General features: G+C 36.7%; 1 pseudogene; it reads left to right on the forward strand.

Moving 5' to 3' along the window:
- Positions 1-4,167: 4,167 nt before the first annotated feature.
- Positions 4,168-6,830, forward strand: LOC117084917 (annotated as a pseudogene).
- Positions 6,831-18,976: the final 12,146 nt, after the last annotated feature.

Raw genomic sequence — 18,976 nt, forward strand, 5'->3', positions numbered from 1 at the left:
GGACACAGAAAAGGAAGCTGTCCTGAATATTAAGTCAGATTATTAGAGACTGGTCTTCTTCACCCCACTCGTGCTCTTTCTTATTTATCTTGATTTTTACAATTAAATTAATCTTTCCAAATAGCAAAATAATTATGTTATTCTTTGGCTCAAAACCTTTCGTAGCTCTTTATTGCATACAGAAAAGGAATCCAGTTGATTACAGCAGTGGTCTCCAAACTTGTTAAAAAATCAGCCATGACTAAACAAAGTAAGGAAAAAGAAAGCATGCAAATATGTATTGCCTCTGTGTAAAATCATATATTACTATAATTATCTAATATCTAGTATGATATCTAGTATAATTATTGCTGAGCACAGACCTTATTGCTAACGATAGTAGATTAAATTCATCTCTCAAATGGCCTTCTTGATTGACTAATTTTATTAGACTACTTCCTCTCATATTCAATTAGATTATCATTTGCTTTTTATCTCTTAACATAGCTGGTCAAAGATGGGCAGGAAGAAAGTCAGCTTCGTAATTTCCTTGTTGTCTGTCTGTGCTTGCATTTTTAATATTTTCCATTTATGGCTCCTTTGCAGAGATCTTTTCATGTGTTGTCCATTTATGATTGTTTAAAACATATTGTATAATCAGTTCACATAAGCAGGCGTACAGTACGCAGCAGGTGAAGACTTTAAGGTCTGATAAGATATCCAGTCCTAACCTCTGTTTCCAGAAATATGGCAGTCTGATGTTCAGAAAAATTATTCCTAGTAGGAAGCACTGAACAATATTGTATAAAATACTTTTCAAAAAGAATTCTTGATTAATAGTGGCAGAGGAATTAAAGAACCCTTCAGAGATTAGAAACAATAAGAACATGGTGAGTCATGTTTTTAAAATTTTTGTGAGTACAATAGTAGGTGTATGTATTTATGGGGTACCTGAGATATTTTGATACAGGTATACAATGCATAATAATTACATCAGGGGAAATGGGGTATCTATCACCTCAGGCATTTATCCTTTTTTCTTTTGGATTACTTTGTTTTGGTGTTAAGATTCAAAAACTCCTTTAAAATAAGCTTTCCAACACTGTAATTTGTGAGAGTGAGCCTTACATTCTTGTCTTTAGTATCACTTCCTTCATGATTTTGCATTTTATATATATATTTATATTGGATCCTTTCCTCAAAATTATTTTATGATGAGAAGACTTCTATTTTCCTTGTACAATGGTTGTTGGCAGGATTGAGTTCCCCTTGAGCTGTTGGACTGAGGGCATCAGGTACTTGTTGGCTGCCCTCAGTTTCTTGTAATATGGGTCCTTCCACGGGGTAACAGGGTAGCTCACATAGCTGGTTCACAGGACTGATTTTTGGTACTTATGAAAGTGTTTTTTGGGTGGATAGTTTTCCAATTTGGTGTTCCTGTAGGGGGAACAATTGCTGGAGGCTTCTATTTGGCCATCATTCTGTGCCTCCTCATTCATCCTTTCTTTGAGGTTACAAACAGCCAATTATACACATAACTAAAAGTTTAGTTAAAATAACTGAATTTTGAAATGTACTATAAATTATTGTTGACTTTCATTACCTTGTTGTGCTATTAATACTAGATCTTTTTTATTCTAACTATATTTTTGTATCTGCTAACTATCTCCCCTTCCTCCTCCACCTCCACTACCCTTCCCAGCTTCTGGTAACCATCATTATACTTTCTATCTCCATGAATTCAATTGTTTTACTTTTTTTCTTAAAGCTCCCACAAATAAGTGAGAATATACAAAGTGTGTCTTTCTGTGACTGGCTTATTTCACTTAACATAATGACTTCCAGTTCCATCCATGTTGTTACAAATAACAGGATCTCATTCTTTTTTATAACTGAATAGTGTTCTGTTATGTATACATGTGCCACATTTTCTTTATCCATTCATTTGTTGATAGACACTAAGGCTGCTTTCAAATCTTGGCAATTATGAATAGTGCTGCAATAAACATGAGAGTGAAGATAATCTCTTCAATACACTGGTTTCCTTTCTTTTAGGTATATACTTAGCAGTGGGTTGTTGGTTCAAACAGTAGTTGCATTTTTAGTTTTTTGAGGAAAGCTCCAAACTGTTCTCCAAGTGGTTGTACAAATTTACATTGTCGCCAGCAGTATACAAGTATTTCCTTTTCTCCATATCCTTGCCAGCATTTGTCATTTTTTGTCTTTTGGATAAAAGCCATTTTAACTAGGGTAAGATGATATCTCATTGTAGTTTTAACTTGCATTTCTCTAATGATGAGTGATTTGAGCACCTTTTCATATACCTTTTTGCCATTTGTATGTTTTCTTTTGAGAAATGTCTGTTCAAGTCTTTTGCCCATTTTAAATCAGATTATTATCTTTTTTCCTATAGAGTTATTTGAGTCCCTCAGGTACTCTGGTTATTAATCCTTTGTCAGATGGATAGTTTGCAAATGCTTTTTCCCAATTTGTGGGTTGTCTCCTTGTTGATTGTTTCCTTTGCTGTGCAGAAGCTTTTTAACTTGATGTGATCCCATTTGTCCATTTTTGCTTTGTTGCCTGTGCTGTCTTGGTATTCCTCAATAAAATTTTGCCCAGTCCAATGTTTTAGAGAATTTTCCCCAATGCTTTCTTTTAGTAGTTTCACTGTGCAAGATCTTTAATCCATTTTGATATGATTTTTGTATATGGCAAGAGATAGAGGTCTAGTTTCATTCTTATGCATATGGGTATCCAGTTTTCCCAGAACCACATATTGAAGAGATTGCCATTTCCCCAATGTATATTCTTGACATCTTTGTTGAAAATGAGTTCTCTGTAGATGTATGAATTGATTTCTGGGTTCTCTCTTCTGTTCCATTGGTTTATGTGTGTGTGTGTTTATGCCAGTACAATACTGTTTTGGTTATTGTAACTCTGTAGTATAATTTGAAGTCAGGTAATGTGATTCCTCTGGTTTTGTTATTTTTGGTATATTAACATCAGGCACTGTGATCACTCACCTGATTTTTGGTTCTGAAGAAGGTGCTCTTTTGTGTTAATAGTTGCTCAATTTGGTGTTCCTGCAGGGGGCAGGGTATGATCGCTGAAGGCTTCTATTCAGCTGTCTTGCTCTACTGGGCTTTAATGGACCACTAATAACACCAAGAGACAAAACTGGGGTCCTGACCAGAATACAAGTTTGGGATAGAGATCTTGGCATAAAGTCAGTACACTTAAAGGACAGTATCTATATTCGGTGAAATAAGAAAAAATAATGGTCCTCACAGACAAAGATAGTTGCCACATTCTGGGAAGATTAAAAAAAAAGAAAATTTATCCTAATAATTTGTAATCACAAGTCTGCCCTCATATGGGTTTGTTGCCTAAATTCATAATATTTTGCCCCTCCCCCAAAAAACACAATAAAAAATTTAAAGTAATTCCAGATTGTAGCGTTCTCTGAAGAAAGGTACATTAAACTTAAATAACAAATAATTCTCCCAAAGTTCCAAGGAAAATATCAACTCATAAGAAAAAATTATTAAATAAAAATTAAAGTAAGACACCATGAGTGAAAATCAACTGAAACAACAGGCTACTATATTAAAATCTTTAAAATTAAAAATGTTAGAATTGTTAACAAAGGAAAATATGAAATAAGTGTGTTTAGTATATTTAAAAATATAATATAATCCATTGAAAGTATGATGAAAGAGCAAACTATTATCAAAATTTATTAAATAAATTTGTAAAAATTATCAAAAGAAGTGTCAAAAATGAAAAATATAATAATTGACATTAGCAAATCAATGTTTTGGTTAAATTGCAGATTGGAAATGACTGAAAGAGAATTAATAAATTGGAAGTAAGCAGAGCTAAAGAAATTATAACAAATGTAATCTAGGGACTCAAGGATCTAGGAGATATGAAAGAACAAGATCAGAACCGTATGGAATAGATAGAGAAAATCATACCTGCATCTAATTGAAGTTCAACAAAGAGAAAGATACTGGGAGAGAAAATTTAAAGAGATAATGGCTGAAAATTTTCCAGAAATGATGACAGAAATCAATCCTCAGATTCAGAAGGCTAACTAATCTAACAAAGAATAAATGAAAAGAAATATACATGTTATACTATAGAGAAATTTCAAAGCATCAAAAGGAAGATCTTAAGAGTAGCCAGAGAAAAGATACAGATCATATTAAAATACAGATCAACTGAGTTTTCAACTGCAATAATAGAAATCCAATCACAGTGAAATAACATCTAGATGTTGTCAACCAGGTTGACAAGTACTCTATCCTTAAGCAGCACTTGGAAATTTGGAGTGTCTTTCTTGTCACAATGACTGGAGTGTGACTGGAAAGTTACATTTCTTTGTGCCTCAATTTTCGTATCATTATGAGAGTAATAGTATTTACCTCATAAGATTGTTGTGAAGATTACATGAGGTAAATATATAGAAAGCATTCATAACAGTGCTTGACACAGTGAAAGTACTTGTAATGAAAAGAGGAAACCAAGAATTGCCTGACCCAAATTTCTAAGAAAATCCCTCATTGGAAAACACTGGAAACCTATCCAACTTCTTACACAACTCCCACTATTTTTCTCCATCTCACTTCATCACACCCTGTCCTCCAGTCACTCTTACTTTTTATCCAACAAATTTAGTTAAACAATGCCTAGTAGGTGCCAGGAGCCATTCTTTGCATTGTTTTGTGATTATATAGGTTTAAACTTCACAAGGGCAAATGTAGCAGAGACTGGCTAGATATTCACTAATTTCATTTTCTCTTCCTGTTCGCATGAGATGATTACATTCCTCAGCCTCCCTTGCACTTGTGGTAGAGCTACACAACTGGGTTCTGGTTAGTGGAATGGTAGAAATCGTGCACTCCACTTCCAGGCCTGGCCACAAAACATCACGTGCTATCATTTCCTTAAGTGCTCTTTTTACTTATGAGCCTGTTAAGTGTGAAGTATCCAAGGGTGGACTTCTAGGAGACCAGAAGCTCTGAATCAGCATATCCAAAACACCTAATAAGACTTTGACATAAGCAAGAAATAAACCATTTTTATATTGAGCTGCTGAAAATTGTAATATGCTGATGAATGCAGCATAATTATTTCGTTTAAACATTGTAAACCTAGAACCCAGCACAGTGGCTAGTATATAGTAGATCTCTGTAAATATTTGTTAAGATAATAAAAGAAAGGAAAGAAAGAAAAATGAAAGAAGGGAGGGAGGAAGGAAGGAGAGAATCCACTAATAAACTTAACCATTCCTTATTTTATGTGAAGTGATCACGCTAACCTATCTACATCTCTAGTTTTACCAGTCGTGCCCTCCGTTTTGATAAGGAAGACTCCCTCCTCTGCCTCCTATTTATCTTCTTTAACTTATACATTGTAAGAAAATACAACACCACTTTTGTCTTTCCACCATCTTGGATCCTGGGGAGGCCTGCTGGGAATAGGACTTCTAAAAGGAAATATGTCTGGAAGGCTGTTGTCCAAGCCATTTTGCGGGCTATAAGCGGGGTCGCCGGAACCAAAGGGAGCACACAGTTCTTCTTAAAATTGAAGGTGTTTATTCCTGAGATGAAGCAGAATTCTATTTGAGCAAGAGATGCGCTTATGTATATAAAGCAAAGAACAACACAGTGACTCCTGATGGCAAACCAAACAAAACCAGAGTAATCTGGGGAAAGGTTACTCCGGCCCACGGAAACAGTGGCATGGTTCGTGCCAAATTCCAAAGCAACCTTCTTGCTAAGGCTATTGGACACAGAATCTGAGTGATGCTGGACCCCTCAAGTGGATTTGTGAGAAGAAAGAAGGAAGGAAGGAAAGGAAGGAAGGAAGGAAGGAAGGAAGGAAGGAAGGAAGGAAGGAAGGGAGGGAGGGAGGAAGGGAGGGGAGAGAAAGAGAAAGAAAGAAAGAAAGAAAGAAAGAAAGAGAAAGAAAGAAAGAAAGAAAGACAAGAAAGAGGAAGGAAGGAGAAAGAGAGGAAAGAAGGAAAGAAGGAAGGAAGGAAGGAAGGAAGAAGGAAAGGAGGGGAGAATACAAGACCATTTTAGTGATAATGTTGGTATTCCTCATAATGGATTAAAGTAAGAGCGTCTATTCAAAATTGTTCCTCAGACATTTCTTTTTCCAGAAAGGAAAGCCATCCTGAGCATTTCACCTTTGAAGCTAGAGTGGAAGTGATGCAGTCGAATAAGCTGGAGGCTCTGGATGGGGCAGGAGATACTACACTAGTACTGAGACCCTGCAGATAAGATGAGCCCAGTAGTGGAATGGAAAGGACAAGCAGAGCTTTCAGAGGGTCACCTTCCCTTCCTTGCTTGTCCTCAGCCATCTCTTCCCACAGACTCTCCACTGAAGTACTACTGGGGAAATGGGTGTGAGGAATCTGAGCTAGCAAAAGGGTAGGAATGGGGATGGAGGAAGAAGAGGAAGTGAGGTCTCAAGATCAGCAGCTGGAAGGAAATGAGAATCTCAGTGCTCAGCACCAGCAATTTTTCCTGTGTAAGGGCTATTCGTAAATTTAGCTTAAAGACTTTTTAGGCTGTCTAATGTATGTCTCAATGTTAACTTAATTCCAATACACACCATTAGGTGATCTCTAGTTAATTTTTACAATTAAAATTGTTCCTAAGGTTTTACAAAAGGGAAAATAAACCAAACACTTCAATTTATATTAAACCTGTCCACATTTGAAAACCACACATGTATTGTTTCATTTATTATTATTTTTCTTGTATTTCTCCAAGATTCCTTTGGAAATAATCACTGTTGTAAACTCGCTGATGTATCCAGGGAGACAGTTAGAAGCCTAGTTTCAAACATATGGCAAAGTAAATACATAAAAATATTTGGAAATGAATTTTTCCAACCATAAACATTCTTACTAATGCTTGGGAAAGCACAAAAGAAACTTTTATAGCTCTCTGGTGGTGATTTGATTTAAGACAAGAAAATTCTGGTAATCGTTTTTCTCCTCTGTACTTTATAACTTTTGTTCTTTCTTATAAAGGAAAACATTTTTGTGGGACTATAGCTTAAACTGAAGAAATGCCTATTTTTATATATCGTATCACTCAAGCCCATTTATATTCTGACTTTTTAAGGTGTCCCAGCACCAGAGTAATGTATAATTTTCTTTGGAACTCTTGACAAAATATTCTAATTCACAAGTCTTTAAACACTTCAAAAAGATTATATTTTCATAAATTTCATATTGTCTCTTTCCTGAAACGACAACTTCAGTTTAGGGAAATTTCCACACAGCTTTGGGAATTACCAGTTTATAAGAAGCCTATGTGTTCACTACCACATTTTGAATATATAGGGATGGTTTCCTTGGAATCCTCCCGGGAACCCCAGTTTCAGAATCATGAATATAGAGGACATACTTCAAGAGTAACCAGTGAAGAATGGGACTTTCTTGATGCAAGATAATACAAGAAGGTGTGAAGGAACTGGATTAGAATAGTGACTTTCAATCTCTAGCCCACCTGACTATAAGGGGTATGCTACCTTTATTCAGAATTTAAAAAGTATTTGCAAATATAGATTAAATAATGCTATTATTTCTGGAGGTATTCTTAAAAGTTGTAAAATATCAAAGTGTTGCTGAACTCATGGTAGCTCTTGCTACTATCTGTTCTCCATCAGTTACTTTCAAGTAGAATATTGGTTTGATATCAAGTAGCTATGGTTTGAATACGTATGTCCCTTCAAAATCCACATTGAAACAATCCCTATTGTGGTGGTATTAAGAGGTGAGGCCTTTTGGAAAGTGATAAAATAACAATGAATGGAATTATTGCCCTTATAAAAGAGGCTTCAGAGAGCCAACCGACCCTTCTATCTCTTTTACCATGTAAGAACACTGTGAGAGGCACCATCCTGTAAGCAGACAGGGAGCCATGACCAGGCACCAAATCTGCTGGCCCCTTGATCTTAGACTTCCCAGCTTCCAGAACTGTGAGACATAAATTTCAATTATAAATTACCCAGTCTAAGGTATTTTATTATAGCAGCAGGAACAGACTCAGACAAATGTGTATTAGCCCCATTACTAAAACACAACCAGAGGAGGAGTTGGTTTAGCTGAGAACAGAGGTGTCCTGGGAGGTAAATAAATCTCTATTTCAATGGAAACAAATGGCCTTCCCTAGATGTTTCCCATTTATCAATGAGAGTTGTCATCCTTTCCTTCTACTGCCAATATATCTTGTTAATAGCTACAGAAGTATGTACTGTGCTTAGTTACAGGTTGTTGTTTTCATTGACTGGAGGCACTACTACACTTGGATAGACTTCTCTGATGACAATTGTCTGCATGGTTCAAATAATAAATAACCTTGCTGCAAACCCTGTCCTGGGCTCCACCAACCTGCTAGAATATCCAGGTGCCTCAGTTTGTACTAACGCATTTGTTGGTGTTTGCTTGAATTGTGTTTGAAGACTATAGATACCCTTAGTTACCAGGCTTTCCTGCAAGACTTAATCTGTCTCATCACCTGCTACAGACGGAACTTGGGCCTATTCTACTCCAGTGGGAGGGTTTATTGCCATCCCTAGATTTACTGTTCCAGCTAGTCAAGTGCCATACAGCATCATAAACTATAAGAATGGGCACCAAATGGAAATGTTCTCTAAAAGGTAATACAGTTCTTTGTTTAGAAAAAGAATGTTCCTTCCTTTCCAGAGAGTTCCAAACTGCTTTTTCTTCAATGTGCCCTCTACCTTAATTGAACTAAACTTTCATCTTGAATATTGTGAGCCATGATAGGTTTTATTTCCAGATAGGATGTTAATGAACCAGATTGTGTTAAATTTTCAACTCTTTGTCAGTAGTCTCCACACTAGGACGCATGAAGACTTCTCATAGGGCATGTGAACATGGAAAGTTTTAAGGGAATCAAGTTTCTTTTCTTAACTTTTATATGTTCGCTTCCTTGAAACTGATCTGCCTGAGAATATGACTGTGTTCAAAGAGTCTGCCAATTTTCCTCTTCCACCCTCCCTTTCACTATATAAAAGTGAGGTGAACAGCCCAGCCATCCTGAATTTAATATGTACATTATGCCAGGGTGTTAAAATCTCTGGGAGTGCCAAAATAGAAGAAGTTCAAAATATTGCTGTCCATGAAGCCTCATTTAAGTAAGTCACCATAAATCCACAGTAGAACTTTATATATATTCCCTCCCTTACACATGTTTCTGTGCATAGTGTTAGAAATGGGGTGTTTTGGCCCATGTTGGAATGTTCTGCATTTAGACATATCATAGAGTAGGAACAGCAAGAGGGATGACTGTTTTTGTTTAATGATAATTTCTTTTCTCTCCCCTAATTATGGGCAAGGAAAATGTGTTTCATCTGAAACAGAAAGCAATAAAAACATCCAGGCATAGTGGTTCACATCTGTAATCTCAACACTTTGGGAGGCCAACACAGGCAGATCATTTGAAACCAGGAGATTGGGACCATCCTGGGCAACGTGGCGAAATCTTGTCTCTATAAAAATTAGCTAGGTGTGGTGGCACACAGCTGTAGTCCCAGCTACTCAGAAGGCTGAGGCAGGAGGATCACTTGAGCCTGAGAGGTGGAGCTTGCAGTAAGCTGAAATCACATCACTGCACTTTAACCTGGGCAACAGAGTGAGACCTTGTCTCAACAACAACAACAACAACAAAAAGACAATGAAAACAAAGCAAACAGAATGTCAGAAATGTATACAAAATGAAATGCCACCACAGCACCTTATTTTATCCAGTCAGCAAATTCAGTTTTTTGAACTCCTCTTCTCCAATGATCTTTTTCTTCATCCTACCTCAGCCATCAACTTCCAGGATTATCGATTATATTTTATTATGCCTTGTCGTTTACAATAACTGCAACACCTCCAGAGTCTCTCACCACCACAGGTACTCACCCATAAAGAAATGTAACCGTATCTTCCATTCCCTCCTGTTAGTAAAGATAAATATTATGCTCTGATCAAAATCCAATTTCTCCATGTGGGTACAGGTCTCAACCTTTCTCTGCTCAGGAAAGAGTGAGCTATGATCACACCACTGCACTCCAGCCTGGGTGACAGAGCAAGACCTCATCTCTTTAAAACATTGTAAAGAACTGAGAATAGCATTCCCACTCTTTTCTATATCATCAATGTTCCCCTCTACCAATTATTTGCTATCAGTATCAAAACATGCTGTCATTTTTCCTGTGTTAGGAATATCCTCTTAACCTCACTTCCTCAGAAAACTACAATCCCTTTTTGTTCTCATTTCTAACAAGATTCCTCAAAAGAATCATCTATACATCTATACTTGCTTTCCCTAATTCCTTTTTTTTTTTTTTAAAGACAGAGTCTCACTCTGTTGCCCAGGCTGGAGTGCAGTGACGCAATCTTGGCTTGCTGCAACCTCTGTCTCCCGGGTTCAAGCAATTCTCCTGCCTCAGACTCCTGAGTAACTGGGATTACAGGTGCACACCATCACACCCAGCAAATTTTTGTATTTTTAGTAGAGACAGGGTTTTGCTATGTTGGCCAGGTGAACTCCTGACCTTAAATGATCCACATGCCTTGGCCTCCCAAAGTGCTGGGATTACAGGCATGTACCACTGTGCCCAGCCCTCTTCTCCCATTCTCTTTAACTCATTGTGTGCTACAAAATTAGGTTTTCACTCAACACGTCACAGTTACTAAACCCAATGACCAATTTTGTCTTAGAGGATTTAATTTGGTTGATTAATCTTTCCTCCTTAATATAGATTTTCCATTCGACTAAACTCTTCATTTTCTTTCTCCCTCACTGGTCTATTTTTCAGGTCCCTATTTTTTTCTTCCTCTTCAATCCAACCTGAATATGTTGACCTGCCACATGACTCAGTCCTTCATGTCTTCCCTACAGCCAATCCATTTGTGATCTCATCCAATCTCATCACCTTAAATAACATAGTCCATATGCGAATGACTCTCAAATGTATATTTCCGGCCCAGTCCACTCTCCTGAACTTCAGACTTATTATATATTTTATTTTATACACACACACACACACATTTATAAAAGCCCTCAGTCATCTTTTATCCTTTCTTTCTCTCACGTTGCACATCAAATGCATCTAGAAATCATGTGACCCACCTTCAAAAAAATTGATAATCAGACCACTTCTCATCAGTCTCTTCTGAGATATTGTCATTTTCTCACTTGAATTATTCGATAAGCTCCTTAGAGGTCTCCCTACTTCCACCCTTGCATCCATACAGTCTATTCTCAAAGCAACCAGAATGATCCTTTCAAAATGTAGTTCAGATCATGTTATTTATCTGTTTAAAATCCTCGAGGGCCCCCTCCTCCATTCTACTCAGAGTTAAAACCAAAGTCTTTACAGTGGTGCTCAGGGCCCTGCATCATCTGGACTCCCAATATCTCTCTGACCTCCTCTTCTGCTCTCCCATCCCTTACCACACTGCAGACACACTGGCAGCCCTGAACATGCAAGGTGAGCTTCCACATTAGGGCCTTTGCATTGTCAGTTCCCTCTGTCTGGAATAGTCTTCTCCCACTCGCCTCATCCCCTCCCCTCTGTTAAGGCATTGCTCAGGTCTTATTAATACTACAAACCACCTAAACCTCTCCCCCTGCCTTTGCATTCTTGACTTCCTTTTTCCTATTCTACTTTTTCCTTTTGCCATAGCACATATCACCTTCTAATATACTATTTAATTTAATTTAATTTAATTTAATTATTATGCTTATGATCTGTTCCTTCTTACTAGACTGTAAGCTTGTTAAAGTCTGGATCTTGATTTTTTTTTTTTTGTTTACTGATGTATTCCAAGAATGTAGAATAACACCTGTCTATAGAGGGTGCATTGGAAATATTTGTCAAATAAATAAATGAAAATTCCTTTAGGGAATAGGCAAGCAAATAAGTTTGAAAACTGCTACTAGGAATGATTTCCAAATTTCATAAGGGAACTACAAGTTCAAGTGAGACATGTCTAAATGAAAATCTTCTAACGGCAAATTTTGGTTTTGATTTTTTAAATTTAACAATATTCAAATTGGAAACTATTTTAAGTCATTTTTTTGAAAGGTATTTCTGAATGAACACTCAAAGATGCAGACTATTTTTTTGTTCAGAGCAATGAGGAACTATCGTCTAATTCATAACCAATTTAAAATAGAACATTTTCTGTGTGTCAGCTTTCAGAAGAGAATGGAGAACTACATTGTGGAGTTTTATACTATGAGGTTATATAAATATATATGTATATATATATTTGTATTTTTAATCAAGAATTGATTTATTAGGTTGAGCATGCTGGCTCATGCCTGTAATCCCAGCACTTTGGGAGGGCGAGGTGAGCAGATCACTTGAGTCCAGGAGTTTGAGACCAGCCTAGGCACCATGGTGTAACCTGGTTTCTGTAAAAAATACAAAAGTTAGCCAGGTGTGGTGGCAGGCACCTGTAGTCCTCAGGGGACTGAGGTGGAAGGATCACTTGAGCCTGGGAGGTCAAGGCTGTAGTGAGTCAAGATTGTGCCACTGTATTCCAGCCTGAGTGACAGAGTGAGAAACTCTGTCTCCAAAAAGAAAAAAAAAAGAAAGAAAGAAAGAAAAAAGAAAAAAAAGAATTTACTTTATTGCTTTAGCTTTTTTTTTTTTTTTTTTTTTTTTTTGAGACAGAGTCTCGCTCTGTCACCCAGGCTGGAATGCAGTGGCTGGATCTCGGCTCACTGCAAGCTCCGCCTCCCGGGTTTACGCTGTTCTCCTGCCTCAGCCTCCCGAGTAGCTGGGACTACAGGTGGCCGCCACCTCGCCCGGCTAGTTTTTTGTATTTTTTTAGTAGAGACGGGGTTTCACTGTGTTTGCCAGGATAGTCTCGATCTCCTGACCTCGTGATCCACCCGTCTCGGCCTCCCAAAGGGCTGGGATTACAGGCTTGAGCCACCGCGCCCGGCCTGCCTTAGCTTTTTAAATGCCAATCCTGATAAAGTATTTTTCATTAACTTAAAATTTTGTCAGTCAAGAGCCAATGCACTACCTTTTTTTAAAAAGGAAAACTTCCCTCCAAATAACTAAATTGAATCATTAGAAAATCAACTAGAAAACACCTTAGGAACAGTAAAATAAGACACAGCATGGCTCTGAGAAACAAAGCATCCTGTGAGATAAACCTAACTTTTTTGGAGACCAGAATGACAGAACTGATTAGAATAGATATGGCTTATCTTACCTTGAATTAGGATCACTACAGGAATGAAAACCATGACCCCAGAAATATTACAGTTTAGCATGTTTGTGGCAGCCCCTTCTTTCAGTCAGTTTCTGATCAAGACTATAAACAAATTTTCCACACATATCGCTTTTTGTGGTGATAGGAAAATTTTTTGGTGGCGATAGCTCATGGCCATCGTTTGGAGGCATGCAAAAGAAGGAGTGAGATACACCTGCCAAACTATGCTGCGGAGCAAGCTAGCATACACTAAACCAGGTGACACAGCTCACACTGAGCCATTTCTGATCTTTCTACAATGGCAAAGCAAATGATGCTACAGGAACAAACTCAGTGCAGCTGTAATGCAAATCAACACTGCTCACAGACTGTGTATGTGTGTTGCCCCTAAAGATTGCCTAAGCTAATGTTATTGCTCAGTGGAAATATTTTCCTAGGAAAAAGAAGCAGTCATCAAAGGTAACATTGACATGGAAGCCCAATGTTTTCTGGGATCTATGTTGAATAAGCTGTTTTTTTTCATATTGTATTTGATAATCACATGAATGGAATGTAGAGCATATAAATTAAAATCATAGGTCATTTCAAATAGAAGAATAAGATATTTGCACTCTGCAATGGATATTTGGCTTAGTCAGAAAAAATGGAATTCAGTTTAATTCAATTCAGCAATAAGATTTATGTTCCTAAAGTGACACAAACACAGAAGAAGAAGAAAATGCACATATTTAAGTTGAAGAATGTGTGACTTAGCTGTGAAAAAAACAGCATGAAGAATACAGATAATGATATATTAGAAATACATCATATTATTTAAAGGTGGATATAATATATGTAGCAGAGAAAAGAAATTACTCTCAACTCTGGTACAAATATCGAAGTGTCTTGTACATCATTTATGAGAAACATGAAAAACATATAATTTTCAGGTGTGAATTAAAATGATTAAGAGTTTGAAAATAGGTGATATGGAGACAGGCTGAATGAATGGGACTATTATCCAGTAAAAGAGAACACTGTGGGATGACCTCAGCCATCTAATTTATGAAGAGATATTATGCAGATGGTTCCCAGCTGTTCTCCATCTCTCCACTGAGGACTAAACCCAAGGAAACGTATCTAAACTTTGACTTCTGGGATTTAAGTTAAATATGAAGAATAGTTTCCTGACAGCAAGGGTTGCAATACACTGAACAAATTCCTGAGAGGCAATGTAGAATCTCCTCCGCTGGTTATCTCTTAAGAACATAAAGTGCTTTACCATCTGCTGGCAATGAGCTCACCCTAGAGCTGCAGAGTAACAGAGGGCTATAACTCAAATAGGCTATAACTCCAGATCTTGTCTTTATGAGTCAATAAGTATGATCAAATGTAATATTTCCACCCAAATAGATTTCCATGGTGGTGATTGTGTTTTTGTGTTTATTTTTATTTATTTATTTTTGAGAAATAAAGTCTTAGTGATTGAGAATTTTACTCACTTCCACACATTTTTCTTCTGAAGGTTAAAACAATACTCATAGTTCATTTTAAAATATATGTAGCTCATTTTTACTGGTCTCTAAAAGTAGTACAGCTTTGTAGGATTTTTAGGCATAATTAAATATTGCTTTATTCTTCACTCAAAAGATGTTATGGGAGCCGCAGTTTTTGCCTCAGTATTTTCTTATCCTCCTAAAGCTAGAGTACTATTTCTAGGACACCTGGATCAGTATATTTTCATAGGGTGAAAATATTTCAACTGCCAATAACAGCTAGGCTTGAGACTGACTCCCAGCAATAAGAACCACAGTGCCTTATCCTCAGTTTGCATTTATTTAAGCCTTTATTTTTCTCTTGAAAGCACAGAAGATAAAACATATCTTACGTCCCTAAGCATAAGAATTTAGCTCTTTGCGTCTGCTTCTTATCTGAGTAAATCAGGCAAGGTAAGTAAGTATGAAGCTTATTGTTCACACATATGTAAACTGAAAAAAGTAATAAACATTTTATGTTCAATTCTAAATTTTCTAAGAAGGCAATATATATTGGCTACAGTTGTTACTGTTTTTTTTTTTTTTTGTAATCAAAATCGACCAAAGTAGTTATAGTTTTTATGAGTGAGTTTTTATATAATCTATGACACTAATAAGGGACTTATTTGCTTATGCAAAAACGTCATGTTTAATGTTGGCTATAAGAACTTCCCATACCTATTACTTTATTAATGACCTTGAGAACTTAATAAGTTGCCATTTTATAAAATATTTTCCAAATCAATAATTTGCCTAAGGTCACACAGTCATGGGAGAAGTCAGAACTAGATCTCAGGAACTCTATGGATAGAAGTTTTCCCAGAACTCCTCGTCTCAGGGAATGCATTTGCTACCCATCAGAATTTACAAAATGAATGCTTGCCTCTTTCTCCTCCCTTGCTCTTCCTTTCCCTTCCCTTCCAATCAGAAGACTATAGCATCGTTCTGTGCTAATCCTACTAAAGATACCTAAATTTAATCATGAGGAAACACTTTTTTTAAAATGAAGTACATTTTACGAAATAAATGGCCGTAATATTCAAAAGCATCAAAGTCATAAAAGTAAAAAAGGGATTGGGAGTAGTTTCAGATTAAAACATCCTAAAGAGACATAACAATCAAATGCAACATGTGTTTCTGGGCTGCAATTTTTCACTACAAATGATGTTATTAAAATATTTTGATGTCTTAAGGAGGAAAGACGTTCTTAGTGGATATGAATACATCTGGCACCAAAGTATACATTAGTAATACTTCCTCAGAGGTACCTAAACTCCCTTGTCATATGTCAATGGTAGAAGTCAGAATTTAACACGATGTCTCTAATCTCTGATATTCATTCTTTTTGAGAATATGTATATAAGTGAACAACCTTGGATGATATAAATAGTGTCTCTTCCAGAGCAAAGAGTAGGCATGCCTTCTGTTCACTATAAAAGATTAAGATTCACTAAGCTCAGGGCCCCTTTCCTATAACAAAACTCACTGCATGAACAGGTGCCATCCGGCTCTGTTTGAGTTGCCAGTTCCCTGGGAATTCGGTCTCAGGGAACTGACACCAAAAATGCTCATTCTCTGGCTATTGCAATTGGTGAGTAATAAACTGTCTTTCATCTCTGACCCAGGAGTCTTGTGTCTTCCGTCAGCATCTATGAAACTATGGTAGGTTAACCTGTTAACTTGCAAGTGGAATAAATCTCATATCTTTTGCAATTCGTGACAGTTCATTCCTTCACTAGTTTTATTTGAAATGATATGCTGATATCCAGTACCATATAGATTAATTTATAAACTTAGCTACTACCAACCATGCCATGTAAAATAACAGGGGAAAGGAAAAAGTGAAGTAAAAATGTAATTGGTTACATATACATATGACATACATGAGGCAAGATGAAATATAACCATTACAATCCTCATTCTGTAGCTGACCAAAGGCCAAAATTTATAGCTTGTTTCTCCAATATCCCTTTTACAGTCCCCTTTTCCCTTGGTTGCACTTCAGAAGTTCTGAGTTCTTTACTTATCTAATGTGATGACTAAATAATACATTATGCTTTATTTATGCAATGAAATACATGTCTCAAAATGGAAGAAACTCACATACATAAATGTTGATAAAGTAACAAAAGAAGGCACATAGGGTGGTATCACTTACGCTAAACAATATATGTTTAGGGATTTCATATATACGTATATTACATATATAATATATAGCAAAACTATAATGACAAAAAGAAGGTGCAAAAATTATAAACATGAAAAGTAGAACAATATTACCTCTGAGAAAAAAGAAAATATGTTCATTGGCTGGGTACGGTGGCTCACGTCAGTAATCCCAGCACGACTGTAATTCCCACCTTGGGAAACTGAGGTGGGTGGATCACCTGAGGTCAGGTGTTCAAGACCAGTCTGCTTAACATGGTGAAACCCCATTTCTACTAAAAATATAAAAAATTAGCCGGGTGTGGTGGTGGGTACCTGTAGTCACAGCTACTTGGCAGGTTGAGGCAGGAGAATCACTTGAATTCAGGAGGCAGAGGTTGCAGTGAGCCGAGATCACACCATTGCACTCCAGCCTGGGAAACAAGAGTGAAAAATTTGTCAAAAAAAAAAAAAAAAGAAGAAGGAAGGAAGGAAAGAAAGAGAGAGAGAGAGAAGAAAGAAAGAGAGAAAGAAAGAAAGAAAGAAAGAAAGAAAGAAAGAAAGAAAGAGAGAGAAAGAAAGAGAAAGAAAAGCTCACACATTTACACATTCAAGAGTTAGATAATCTTCTATTTGTTGGGCTGGGTGGCATATACAGATATTTGTTTTATTAATATTTTATGATATGTATATTTGTTGGACATAGAAGCGATATTCAAAGCCTTTCTAACCTAGCCACAGAAAATCAGTGTAAAACAGCACAAGGCATCCTTGGAGATATTGTGGATTCAGTTCCAGACCACCACAATAAAACAAATATTGCAAAAAAGCTAGTCATATTAATTTTTTATTTCCCAGCACATGCAAAAATTATGTTTACACATAATGAGAATACAACTTACATAGAGAACTAGAATTAAAATTGGAGCCTGAAGGTGGGACTGAATTGCTTCAATCTCATGACAAAACTTGAATGGATGAGGAGTTGCTTCTTATGGGTTAACAAAGTGGTTTCTTGAGATGGAATCTACTGGTGAAGATGCTGTGAACATTGTTGAAATGACAATGAAGGATTTAGAATATTCCATGAACTTTACATACACTTGAATGTATATTTACAGTATACTCACTGAGTATCTGGTAGTCTATTTAGTGTGCAATAGTCTTATGTATAAAGAAGTATATATACCTTAATTTTAAAAATACCTTATTTTTTAAAAATGCTGATGATAATCTAAATCTGCAGTTAGATTTTGCTGGTGGAAGGTCTTGCCTCCATGTTGATGGCTGCTGACTGATCAGGGTGGTGGTCGCTGAAGGTTGGGGAGGCTGTGGCAATTACTGAAAAATAAGACAATAATGAAGTTTGCTTCATCCATTAACTCTTCCTTTCACAAAGAATTTCTCTGTAGTACGTGATACTGATGAATAGCGTTTTACCCACAGTAGAACTTCTTTCAAAATTGAAGTACATCCTCTCAAACCCTGATACTGCTTTCTTAACTAAGTTTATGTCATATTCTAAATCCTTTGTTGTCATTTCAACAATGTTCACAGCATCTTCACCAGGAGTAGTTTCCATCTCAAGAAACCACTTTGCTGATGCATAAGAAGCAACTCGTCATCCATTCAAATTTTAGTACGGGATTGCAATCAGTTACATCTTCAGGCTCCACTTCTAATTCTAGTTCTCTTGCTATTTCCATCCCATAGGCAGCTACTTCCTCCACTGAAGCATTTCACCCCTCAAAGTCATTTATGAAGGTTGGCATCGACTTCTTCCAAACTCCTGTTCATGTTGATATTTTGACCATTTCCCACGAATTGTGAATACTCTTAATGGGATCTAGAATGGTGAATCTTTTCCAGAAGGTTTTCAATTTACTTTGTCCAGATCCATCAGAGGAATTGCTATCTATGACAGCTATAGCTTCTGAAATGTTTTTCTTATTTAATAACACTTGAAAACTGAAATTCCTCCTTGGTCCATGGACTGCAGAATGCATGTTGTGTTGGAAGAATGACAACAATATTCATCTCCTTGTAAATCTTCATCAGAGCTCTTGAG

The sequence above is a fragment of the Trachypithecus francoisi genome, unplaced genomic scaffold (assembly GCF_009764315.1).
Source record: "Trachypithecus francoisi isolate TF-2019V2 unplaced genomic scaffold, Tfra_2.0 Lachesis_group1, whole genome shotgun sequence".
NCBI lineage: Eukaryota > Metazoa > Chordata > Mammalia > Primates > Cercopithecidae > Trachypithecus > Trachypithecus francoisi.